Source organism: Bos indicus, unplaced genomic scaffold (genome assembly GCF_029378745.1).
Source record: "Bos indicus isolate NIAB-ARS_2022 breed Sahiwal x Tharparkar unplaced genomic scaffold, NIAB-ARS_B.indTharparkar_mat_pri_1.0 scaffold_64, whole genome shotgun sequence".
NCBI classification, from domain to species: Eukaryota; Metazoa; Chordata; class Mammalia; order Artiodactyla; family Bovidae; genus Bos; species Bos indicus.
In genome coordinates, this window is record NW_027223727.1 from 88,696 (window position 1) to 101,558 (window position 12,863).

Below are 12,863 nucleotides of genomic sequence, written 5' to 3' on the forward strand. Positions count from 1 at the left end.
GACCAACTAGACAGCATATTAAAAAGCAGAGACATTACTTTGCCAACAAAGTTCCAACTAGTCAAAGCTATGGTTTTTCCAGTGGTCATGTATGGATGTGAGAAGCAAAAAATTGATGGTTTTGAACTGTGGTGTTGAAGAACACTCTTGGACTGTAAGGAAATCAAACCACTCAATCCTAAAGGAGATCAGTCCTGAATATTCATTGAAAGGACTGATGCTGAAGCAGAAACTCCAATACTTTGGCCACCTAATGTGAAGAGCTGACTCATTTGAAAAGACCCTGATGCTGGAAAAGATTGAAGGCAGGATGAGAAGGGAATGACAGAGGATGAGAAGGTTGGATGGCATCACCGACTCAGTGACTTTGAGTAGACTCTGGGAGTTGGCAATGGACAGGGAGGTCTGGCGTGCTGCAGTCCATGGGGTCGCAAAGAGTCAGACACAACTGAGCAACTGAACTGACTGACCAAGGGCCTGTGGAACAGGCAAGGATTAATGACGGAGGTGCTGAGGCTCAGAAACAAAGAAGCCAAGGTCTGAAGCATCAAACAACCAGTAAGCCTGAAATATTCTCACTAATCTCCACCCCATCCCCAGCCATGCTAGGAGTTGGGGTTGATTGGTAGCCCCCTAGAAAGTAAGTTCAAGCCCTAAACATGATGCCTGTGAACATGATCTGATTTGCATTCAGTGTCTTTGTAGATGTAATGAAGTTAAGATGAGGTCACACTGGAACAGGGTGACCTTAAATCCTATGTGACTGATATCCTTATGAGAAGAGACTCAGACACGGGGACAACGGCCATGTGACATCAGAGGCAGAGACCACAGTGCTGCAGCTGGAAGCCAAGGAACACAAGGAAGATCCGTGAACACCACCAGCTGGAAGGAAGGATTCTCCCCTGGAGCCTTCAGAGACAGCATGGCCCTGCCGGCACCTGGATCTGGGATCTATAGCCTCCAGAACAGGAAAAAGATAAACTTCTGTTGTTTTGTCACCCAGTTTGCAGTGCTTTGTTACAGCAGCTCTAGAAACTGATACCCTATCCTGAGCCCACACTTCTGTCTCCTCAGCTTTACTAAGACTTCTAACTGCTTCTGCTGTCGCCCCTCCAGTGACCATCAGAGGAATCTCTTAACTCCAACATCAGGCCACATTGCTCTTCTGCTCTGGACCATCCAAGGCTTCCATCCCACTTCCAGGCTCGCTGCCCACTGCTCAGAGACCAGCTCCCTCCATGCCCCCCTGCTCACTGTCCTCAGACACACACACTGTCCCGCTGTTCCTCTAACCTGCCAGGTCAGCTCCTTCCTTAGGACACCCTGCCTCAGACTCTCTCCCCCAGGTGTTGCATGGCCCCCACCTTCATGTCATCCAGACCCCATGAGGCACCAGCTCCTCAAGGAGACAGCCAGTATGTCATCCTCCTTGTCACATCCATCCCCATAAGAACAGGAGTCCCATGAAGGCAGGGCCTTGTCCTCCTGCTGCACAGGCTCCCACACATATTGGGCACATAGAGACCTGGGCAGGAAGACCTGCAGAGTGGGCATCTCTGACCCAGGTGCTTAGCTTCCCAACCTTGCTTCTAGTGTTAATGGAAGATGCACTTTAGGCAAATTGTGCTTGACAATCATGTGGATACAAACAGGTCTCAGTAGCTCTAATTTCCAAGTAAAAAACTTTGACTTAAGTTATATAAGGGGAAAACACAAGTTATAAATAAAATAGCATCATTATCCTTAACAAATTTCAATAGAACAGTAATATTTCAGTAGTCCTGTGGTAGCACTCCTATATGCTTTAGTGTTTACGTGGCTTCAAGTTTAATAGTGACACTTTACAGGTCTTTGGATTGATCCTCAAAAACATGAATAGCATCAGCTCTGAGAAAAAGAGGGAGTTAAATTGAGGGAGAAGAGGACATTTACCATGAATCCAAGGAGAGTGACCTGCTGGGAGGTCTGGCCTTCAACACACCTGAGTGCTGGCAATTTCACAGGCTTCTAGAAACTACTTACATCTTTCAGTATCAGAATCTGACTTGCATCCTTTAGGTACTGCAGCTGATGAGTCACTAAGATTGTGATCTTCTCCTTCAAGGCCTGACGAATACACCTACAAATGTAAAAGGTATAGAATGCAAATACACATTAATGGGGGTGCTCCAAACTGAAAACACATATTCTGAAAACATAATGAGACAAAAACAACACAGCAAAGGTCTATAGTTTAAATAAAAAACAAATAATACAAATTAAATACAAATATGTCAATGATCCTGAATAGGTCCTCAAATTTATCAGCAGCAAATGTGAACCCAGCTCTGCTAAAAAAAAAATTCTAAAAAACAGTCCAGTGAAGGAGGCACTTGCTAAATATTTTCTGAAAACTCAGCTTAACAATAATTTACATTTCATAATGAAAAGTAATTGAGCAATACTGAGATTCCAAAACTTGACTGAACTTAATATTTTATCACTATGCGGGAAGGGGAAAAGAGGCATCTATGTTATATAAAAACGTGTGCCTTTTCCTTAGACAATTTTCTAGGGGATTATTTATGATTTATGATGCATACATTAACAACAAAAAATTAATAGAATCTTGGTAACCTTTGCTAGAGTGCCTTTTCTAGACACTTCTTCCCAAATAATATTAAACAGAAAATGAATGCCAACGTGGCCTCCATCAGTCTCTACAACAGTCCCAGTCCCATCCAGGAAATCAGTCTTCTTTCATAAGGACTGAACACCTTCCAAATATGAAAATTAAAGAACAGAATTCAGATGGCCCAAAGCACAATGGGAATCATCCAACGGCCAAAAGACACACCAGTTCTCTTACCCAAGACCCTTGTGTGATCAGGCCACCCAAAATGGCTGTTCTCTTGCTCTCTATACATCCCCTTCTCGACCAGTGTCTGCTTCACCTACACCTACTTACATGACTGACCTTCCTATATGCTTGTCCCAGCTAATGACGGCTCTAGCTTCAGATCACAATCCTCCATGATGCTTGTCAAAGGGGCAAGAAGGACATGACCCTCTGCTGGTTTTCATGGTGACCAATGGCCCACCCTGACATCAACTTCCCCTATAACAGGTCATGTCCCCCCTCTCCTGCCGCCTTGCCCTTGGAGCAAAGACTACCACCATGTCCTCTTCCAACGTGGGCCTCAAATGATAGGATGCCCTTCCAGGATTTCCTTTGCACATGTAAGTGGGCCCTAATAATTAAACCATATGTGTGTTTGTCACTGATTCTGGGCTCTTTCTTAAGTCTAACCTGGGCAAGTCACAGGCCTGGCAGGTCTGGAAGGCCAACAACCTCTCTCAGTATCCAACCTTAAGTGTTTTTATAGTAACTTCTCCAACTGCTTCACATTTTTAATGCAAACCCCTAGGAACTCAGCCCCAGTCTCATCCCACAAGGTCCACAACCTCTCCAGGGAAGCAAGTGGCTGGATTTGGGGCCCTGGTGACCACAGTCAGGGCTGCAAGCAGGTACTCTGGGTGCCCAAGTCCCTCACAGAGCAAATCTCAGGAACCTGGGCCAGAACTCAGTCTGTGAGTGAGTCAAATGAAGAGTGTGAAGGCAGAAGACTGCAGCTCAGTCCCTCTCACGAGCCTGATGTCAGATGAGTGATGAAACCTCAGTTTCTTCATCTCAAAACAAGGCCAAGGACAACTCACCCACGGGTGCTGAGAAATGAAACCACCAATCCACTCAGTAAATGTCAGCCCCATTCTCCACTCCTCCCTAACCATGAGCAGTCATGTGCTTTGGACTCATGACAGAAAAGTCCCTAAGGGGACACTCTGAACACTGGGTCTGTGATGAGAAGCAAGACCCCAGGATGTAGACACATACACCATTGCTTCATTAAGTCCAAAAGGATTCATTTTGCCCTTTGACATATCTTAGTTCAGCATTTGTATCTAAGATTCCTGAGTGAGCAAACCTCTTCAGACTTAGTACTAAAGCTTTTAATGGAACTGTTTCTCCTTAATTCATAATTACTTGCCAACAGTCCCTGAAGGCAGATGTTAATCAAATCTAATGGGTTTCTATGTCCAAGATGGAGCCACCCAAAAGTGGTAAAATGTTTGCTTCCTAACATTCCATCAGAGATGAAGTAATATAAATAATTACAACAAAGTGGCCAATTAATGACTTTGAAATTTTCCTAAATAATGCTTTTTATCCATCTCTAGCTGAAACTCCAGTACTTTGGCCACCTCATGCAAAGAGTTGACTCATTGGAAAAGACTCTGATGCTGGGAGGGATTGGGGGCAGAAGGAGAAGGGGACGACAGAGGATGAGATGGCTGGATGGCATCACTGACTCGATGGACGTTGAGTCTGAGTGAACTCCAGGTGTTGATGATGGACAGGGAGGCCGAGCGTGCTGTGATTCATGGGGTCGCAAAGAGTCAGACATGACTGAGCAACTGAACTGAACTGAACTGAAGAAGATAGTCTATTTTTCAAGTTTCAGAGTAAAGATTTCCAAGTTATGTCATAAAAATGATTCAAAAACAAGTTAGCTATTAAATCTATATAAGGGCTGTGTTCTATTTATTGGGTTGGCCACAAAATTCCTTCAGGTTTTTCCATAACATCTTACAGAAAACCCAACTGAACTTTTTGGCCAATCCAGTATCATTCTCTATAGGGGCTGTGTTAAGAGGAGATACATTCCATGGTAGAGGGGATACAAATAATTCAGAAACCGCACCTTCATCCATTCAATCAGCAAAGGTTTACTGAGGTGCCACTCTCTTGACGTACAACGCAGGCCAAGAAAGCAGACATTACTTTGCACCATGTAAAAGGGGGATACACTGAATGAGTACAGGACATGTACTATCAGGCCATGATGTGTGCTCTGAAGAAAAAGCAAGGGGGCTGCTGTAGTTGGGGAGACACAGGAGCCCCGACATTCTCTGGGGAAACATCCCTGGAAGAAGACAGAGCAGGTGCAGGGGTCTGGGACAGAACATGCTGGGCTGAGGCACCTTCCTGCATTCATAGCTTCTAGAGGGTGGGGAGACTCATAAATAGTCAAGTGCACCCACTGAGGGCAGTGAAAAGACAGAGGGCACGGGCTGCACCTGGAGGAGGAGGAGGGAATGTCAGGTCCCGTCTTCCATCTTCCTTCTGTGTCCTGGCACACTGCTCCCTGGCTCTGGGACAGAGGGACCACTATGTATAGACAGACAGGGATGAGGGGTGAGAAAGGACCCCCACAAAGCCAGCACAGTGGATTACCGAGTAGGTGTGGGGAAGAGCTAGAAAGGCTGATGGGGGCAGATGGCAAAGAAGCCTGTTCTCTGAGGACCTGGAGCTGCTTCCTAAACATGGGAGGAATGGGAGGGGAGGGCAGGGGGAGGTCTATGAAGGGCTGGAGCAGGAGGGTGAGCTGTGTAGACAGCAGCATGGGAGTCTGATCAGGGCAGACCTGAAAAGCTGATGATGCAGGAGGCAGTGGTCTGGTGATGTGGGGCTGATCCAGGAGAAGGTCCATGGCTGGACACAAATGAGACTGCATCAGTTCATCTAAGGACTCTCACTTTCTATAGGTAATAGAACCCACTTAATTATCACAAAATATAGTTATAAAAATCACAAATATTAGTAACCTGGTATATATTAATATACTCATGACTAAAGAAAGATGAAAATGGCAAGTAGAAGTGTGATTCATTCACTTTTAATAGAAAATATTCACCACAAATAAGCTTCAACACGACCACCATCTCTCATAGCATATTGTTCTGTCCAAATGCCTAACTCATTGAGAACATTCTCAGTCGCTGTTGAGTGATTTCCTAAATTGCCTTTGTGATTCCTGCCCTAAGTTTCTCCAGAGAATGTGGTTCTGATTAGCATACAAGTCTTAACAAGCTTGCTTCTATTAAGTGTACATCCAAGGTCATTAAACCGAAAGGTTGGAGAGAACTTTATAAACATGTTATAAACACCTCACCTTTATAAACACCTAAGAGAGTTTTTGTGTTCAGCACACTGATACATGGCAATCCATAAACTTTCCCTTCCCCTCCCTGTGACACAGACACAAGAGCCAGCAGAAACTGCTCTTGCAGTGATGGGGAACTTGTGCAGAGGCACACAAGACAGGGTAGCAGACACTTGCAAGTTCAGGGTGGAGTGTTGGGAACAGGGAGGCTGAGCTACTCATGATGCCAGGAGAGTGGGGGATGGAAACTCATGTCTCACTACTAGTATTCCATCACTGAACTCATGACAAGCCACAAGGCACTACCTAAGGGAAAAGTCATCAGTGAAAGTATTGGTCACTCAGTCATGTCTGACTCTTTGCAACCCCAGGATTTTCCAGGCAAGAAATTTCCAGGGGATCTTCTTGACCCAGGGATTGAACCCAGGTCTCCTGCATTGCAGGTAGATTCTTAACCATCTGAGCCACTAGGTGCTTTAAATAAGAGAAAATTTATCAAATCACAATCAAAGGAGGGTGGGAAAGGGGGGGTCAGATCAGAGTGTGGGCCATGCCACATGTCAGCTGCCCTGCTCTCTTTTGTTCTGAAAGATTCAATGCTAATGTGTCATTTTTGTGTGTGGTAAAATATACATAACATGAAATTTACAATTTTAACTATTTTTTATGCATACAGCTCAATGGCATTAAGTACATTCACATCATTGTGTAACCATCACCACCATCCATCTCTAGAGCTCTTTCATTGCCCCAACACTAAGCACCTTTCACATACAGCCTTCAGTGGTACCTGCCTCATGACCCCTGCTTAATGGATGTGGAATCCCAGCTCCTCATATCCAGAGCTCAGAGCTCCTCACATATCTCTCTCACTCACTCCACTAATCTGCTTAAGTCTCTTTATTTGCTATTTAAGATTTGCTGTGAATGAATTCTGTTCCCCCAAAAATTCATATGATGGCACATTGACCACCAGAACCTTAGAATCTGGTGACAGAACCTTTAAAGAGGTAGTTGTTACCCTCAATTATAGTGGGCCTAATCCCATATGACTGGTGTTCTTAGAAGAGGAGACTAAGACATAAGGACAGAAACACAGGGGTGTGCATGAACAGAGGGAGGACCATGTCCGAGGACACAGTGAGGAAGCTGTCATCAGAAGATAAGGAAAAGGTCTAAGGAGAAACCAAACTGCCCACACCTTGATCATGAGAGTCTAGCCTTTAGAACTGTGAGAGAATGAATTTCTATTATTTACGCACTGCTCCCCCAGCTCTGCCATCTCTGGCAGCCTGCTGTGACTGAATGTTTACGCCCTCAAAATACATACACTGAAACCTAATCCCCACTGTGAAAGTACTGGAGATGGTGCCATTGGGAGGTGACAGGTCATGAGGGTGGAGTCTGCCTGAATGGGACTAGTGCCTTTATAAAAGGGACCCACACAGCTCCCTTACCCCTTCCACCACATGAGGACACAGGAATTGGGTCCTCACCAGACACCAAATCTGCCAACACCCTCACCTTGGACTTGCCTGAGCTCTGGTCTCTGTGAGATCAGCCTGGACAGACACAGCCCCAGCAAACTAACACAGGACCTGATAGCGAGAATTCCCAAACAGCTTCTCTCTGCTGTACAACCTGCCTCCTCCAGGTGAGGACGTGCCTTCTGTTCTCACAGCCTCGCTTCCTGTGCTTCTACTCTTCCTCCAGCAAAGGGAACTGGGTCTTATTTTCAGCCTCTACATACATACCCAGCCTGCACGCCCCCAGGGCACTTCCTGCCCAGCCCGGGGCACAGGGAGCTTTCCAACATCCACTTCCATTCAGCACTTACTATCCAGTACAGTGAAGTCGCTCAGTCATGTATGACTCTTTGCGACCCCATGGTCTGTAGCCTACCAGGCTCCTCCCTCCATGGGATTCTCCAGGCAAGAGTACTGGAGTGGGTTGCCATTCCTTTCTCCAGGGGATCTTCCCGACCCAGGAATCCAACCCAGGTCTCTCGCATTCCAGGCAGACGCTTTAACCTCTGAGCCACCAGGGAAGCAGAAACCTCTAAACCCTGACTCAGCTGACCTTTTCCCAGGCATCTGTCTTAACAAGCTCCACATTGAGACAGGTTCCTCAGAGGCAGAAATGAGAGCTGGGCATCCTAGTCTCCCTTATTCTGCCCAGTATGGGTCCTTCCCCTCTCCTGGCTCTCCGTCCTCCTTATAAACTAAGAGGTTTTGTGCAGGGACATCTGTAAGGGCATTGATCCCAGTGCACACAGCAGGGCATTAATAAGTGCAGATGGAAGGCTTGTTGGCTTTAACAAGGTGAACAACAGCAAGGTAAGCAACCATGGGGTAGATGTGGATGCTGTTGTAGCAAAAGCAAGCTCATGCAGCTTTCAAAAAGGCCAGTCTAGACTCCATCAGAGGCTTCAGTCAGCGTGTATTAGGACACATTATTCACAGAAAAGCGTAAGAGTTGTTTTACTTCAGTCATTCTGTGGCCAGGCAAAAGCAATTTGTATTCCAGAAACACAAAAATGAGAGTCAAGATTTCCACCAGATTCTAGATCTCTAGTTCCACATTCAGGCTAACCCTACATCATGGGTCTAAGTATTAAATCAAATAAGCATCCATGAAGCAACGCTAAACGATTAAATTCATACTTAGATGTGGAATAAGTTAGTCTTAATTCTAGGCCTTATTAAGAATTTCCAAACCTACAGAATAATAAGCATAAACCAACAGCGCCTTTCCACAGAAGCCCTGTGTCAGTACTGAAAATTTTGCTTCCGATGTGCCTTAAACACATGATGGAGGAAAAGGACTGACACTAAGTACTAGATTACTGGGTCCAACTCTACGATTTAAAAACCATTCACCATCTTTCTTATTTCAAGGCTCTGGATCCATCACAGTGTCTGGTTATCAACTGCAGGTCACGGGGAAATCTCCCATCTATTCCTCACTCCCTAAAGCACAGACCCCACTGTCCTTCACACATTGGAAGCATCTGCTGTATTTTCCTGTCCTGACCTCATCATGATGCAAAATTCTCTAAGATGGATCTTCTGTGGAGGGAAGGGAGGGGAGAGAGGGACACCAGGGCAGAGCGAGCTGAGTCTCCTGAAGCACAAAGGCTTTCCTGAGCTCTCTTCCCCAATCTCTACAGGGTTCCTGGAAAGCAGAGATGATAGAAAACAGGAGCTAACTCACTGTTTGAACAAGTGCCTGCTGACTCCTACATCCACTGCGCTGAGTGGATCGTCCAGGAGGTAGATGTCTGCATCCTGATACACGGCTCTAGAAAACGTAGAGAGACGTCAGGAGAGGATACTACACACTCCCTGCGTCCCACCTCTGAATTCATGATGGCGTCCAACAACTCCAGGTTCATTCCAGGAGCCCAGGGAAAGGGCCAAGACCCTGCTTCACACAGGCCAACCCGGTGAGCGGGGTCTGCATGCTCACGTCCACTGGGAGGTGCAGAGGAGGAGGGGCAGGATGGCAACTGAAACCCCATTTACCTGGCAAGGCTGACCCGGGCTTTCTGTCCTTCACTCAGTGGGGTTCCCCGGTCTCCTATCTCAGTTAGATCATTTTCCTTCAAAAGCTGTAAATCCTACATGGAGATAGAAAAGGAGAAGGAGGGAGGAGCCAAGATGGCGGAGGAGTAGGACGGGGAGAACACTTTCTCCCCCACAAATTCATCAAAAGAGCATTTAAACGTCGAGTAAATTCCACAAAACAACTTCTGAATGCCGGCAGAGGACATCAGGCACCCAGAAAAGCAACCCAACTCTTCGAAAGGAGGTAGGAAAAAATATTAAAAACAAAAAAAAAGAGACAAAAGAGGGAGGGACGGAGTTCCGTCCCGGGAAGGGAATCTTAAAAAGAGAGAAGTTTCCAAACATCAGGAAACCTTCTCACTGCCGAATCTGTGCCGAGCTTTGGAAGCACAGAGGGCAACATAACAGGGAGAAAAAAATAAATAAACAATTTAAAACTCGCAGATTGCGAGCCCTACGGTAACTCCCCCAGCAGAGAAGCAGCGCAGACGCCTGCATCCGCCATTAGCAAACCGGGGCTGGGCAGGGAGGCGCGGCGTGGGCTGCATCGCTGAGAGTAAGAATCTGGCCTGAATACCCTGAGCGCTATCTGAGCGAAATAATTTGGGCTAGCAAACCAGACTGTGGGATACCTACCACGCGAAAAGCCAGCCCTAACCTAAGACCGCCAGGCCCGCGCACGGAACAAAGGACTGAACAGAGATAGCCGGCTGCAGACCTTCCCCCTCCGGTGACAGGCAGCCAGAGCCGGAAGGGGGCAATCGCAGCCCCAGAGAGACATTATCTATAAAATTGTAAGCAGGCTTCTTTGCTAACTAAAACTTCTTGGGGGTCTGGACGGTCAACATCTGCCTGAGAAGGTGCGCCGGATTTACATCCAGATAACCGAGTGGCGGGGAGGCGATAAGTCGCAGCATTGGCGCTCGCCTGGGAAGAGCAAATTGGCGCTCGGACCTGGGAAGAGCACAAAACGCAGGCCCAACTGAGTCTGCGCCTCTGAGGACTACCCGAGTGCCTGAACCTGAGCGGCTTGGACCTGGGAGGTGCATGCAGCCCAGGGCCAGCCTCGGATTGTTGCCGGCGGAACAACCTAGAGTCCGAGCAGTGTGGACAGGGAGGCTACACGCGCCGTGAGCAGGGGCAGACCCAGGGTGGCTGAGGCACTGCGAGCCCACGCCAGTGTTATTTGTTTGCAGCATCCCTCCCTCCCTCCCCACAGCGCGACTGAACAAGTAAGCCTAAAAAAAAAAAAAAAAAAAAAAAGTGTCCTCCACCGTGCCCTTTGAGTCAGGGCGGAAACCAGATACTGAAGAGACTAGCAAACAGAAGAAGATATAACAGAGGGAAACGCCTTGGAAGCTATAGGCAATAGATCAAAACCCTGTGGATACTACGGACTACATAGGAAGGGGCCTATAGATCTTGAGAAATATAAATCTGACCAAGAAACTAGCCAAAAATGAACTGAACCCACAACACCCACAAAAAAAAACAAAAACAAAAAAGTCCTAGATATATTTTTATTATTTTTACGATCATTCTTTCTTTTTTTTTTTAATTAAAAAAAAAAAAATTTTAAGTCCTCTATTGTTCCTTTAATTTTCACTTTTATAACCTATTACTTTGCAAAAAAAAAAAAAAAAAGACCCTATTTTTTTCTTCTTCAGCAAACTTCATATATATATATTTTATAATTTTTTGACCTTGTTTTTTTTGTTTGTTTGTTTTTGTTTTTTTCTTCTTTTCTTTAACATTGTATTTTTGAAATTCCAAACTCTACTCTAGATTTTTAATTTTCGCTTTTTGGTATATGTTATCAATTTTGTACCTATAGTTTTTTTTTTTATATAATTTCTGTGACTTTTTTTTTTTTTCTTCTTCTCTGTTTCTTTCTCTTCTTCTTTTATATAACATTGTATATCTGAAATTCCAAACTTTACTCTAGATTTTTAATTTATGCTTTTTGGTATTTGATATCAATTTTGTACCTGTATTTTCTTTATAATTTTTGTGACATTGTTCGTATTTGTTTGTTTGTTTTCTCTCTTTATTTTTCTTCTTCTTCTTCTTTTTTTTTTTTTTTTTTTAACATTGTATTTTTGAAATTCCAAACTCTACTCTAGATTTTTAATTTTTGCTTTCTGGTATTAGTTATCAATTTTGTACCTGTACTTTCTTTACAATTTTCACGACCTTGTTTGTTTTTGTTTGTTCGTTTTTTCTCTCTTTCTTTTCCTTCTTCTTTTCTTTAACATCATATTTTTGAAATTCCAAACTCTACTCTAGATTTTTAATTTTTGCTGTCTGGTATTAGTTATCAATTTTGTACCTGTACTTTCTTTATAATTTTCGCGACCTTGTTTGCTTTTGTTTGTTCGTTCTTTCTCTCTTTCTTTTCCTTCTTCTTTTCTCTAACATCGTTTTTTTGAAATTCCAAACTCTACTCTAGATTTTTAATTTTTGCTTTTATGTATTTGTTACCAATTTTGTACCTTTAAGGACCCAATCTTCAGGACCCATTTTTCACTAGGGAGTGAGATTACTGGCTTGACTGCTCTCTCTCCCTTTGGACCCTCCTTTTTCTCCACCAGGTCGCCTGTGTCTCCTCCCTAACCCCTCTCTACTCTACCCAACTCTGTGAATTTCTGTGTGTTCCAGACGGTGGATAACACTTAGGGAACTGATTACTGGCTGGATCTGTCTCCCTCCTTTTCATTCCCCCCTTTTATCCCTCTGGCCACCTCTGTTACCTTCCTCCTTCTTCTCTTCTCTGTATAACCCCGTGAACATCTCTGAGTGGTCCAGTTGTGGAGTGCACATAAGGAAGTGACTACTGGCTAGCCCACTCTCTCCACTATTGATTCACCTCATCTCATTTGGGTCACCTCTAACTCCCTCCTCCCTCTTCTCTTCTCCATGTAACCCTGTGAACCTCTCTGAGTGACCCTCACTGTAGAGAAACTTATCATCTTTAATGTAGATGTTTTATCAATGGTGCTGTATAGAAGGAGAAGTTTTGAAACTACTGTAAAAATAAGACCGATAACCAGAAGCAGGAGACTTAAGTCCAAACCCTGACTCCAGGGAACTCCTGACTCCAGGAACATTCATTCACAGGAGCTCATCAAATGCCTCCATACCGACACTGAAACCAAGCACCACACAAGGGCCAATAAGTTCCAGGGCAAGACATACCAAGCAAATTCTCCAGCAACAAAGGAACACAGCCCTGAGCTTCAAGATACAGGCTGCCCAAAGTCACCCCAAAACTATAGACATCTCATAACTCATTACTGGACATTTCATTGCA

The 12,863-nt window shown here is 44.9% G+C and overlaps 1 long non-coding RNA gene across 1 annotated transcript; it reads right to left on the reverse strand.

Annotated features, from left to right (window-relative positions):
- Positions 1–2,097: 2,097 nt before the first annotated feature.
- On the reverse strand, positions 2,098–11,894 carry LOC139182034 (uncharacterized). The gene is made up of 3 exons (XR_011565616.1): positions 9,512–11,894; positions 9,201–9,287; positions 2,098–2,122 (listed from the first exon to the last, which is right to left on the reverse strand). It is a non-coding gene; the product is annotated as an uncharacterized lncRNA (long non-coding RNA).
- Positions 11,895–12,863: the final 969 nt, after the last annotated feature.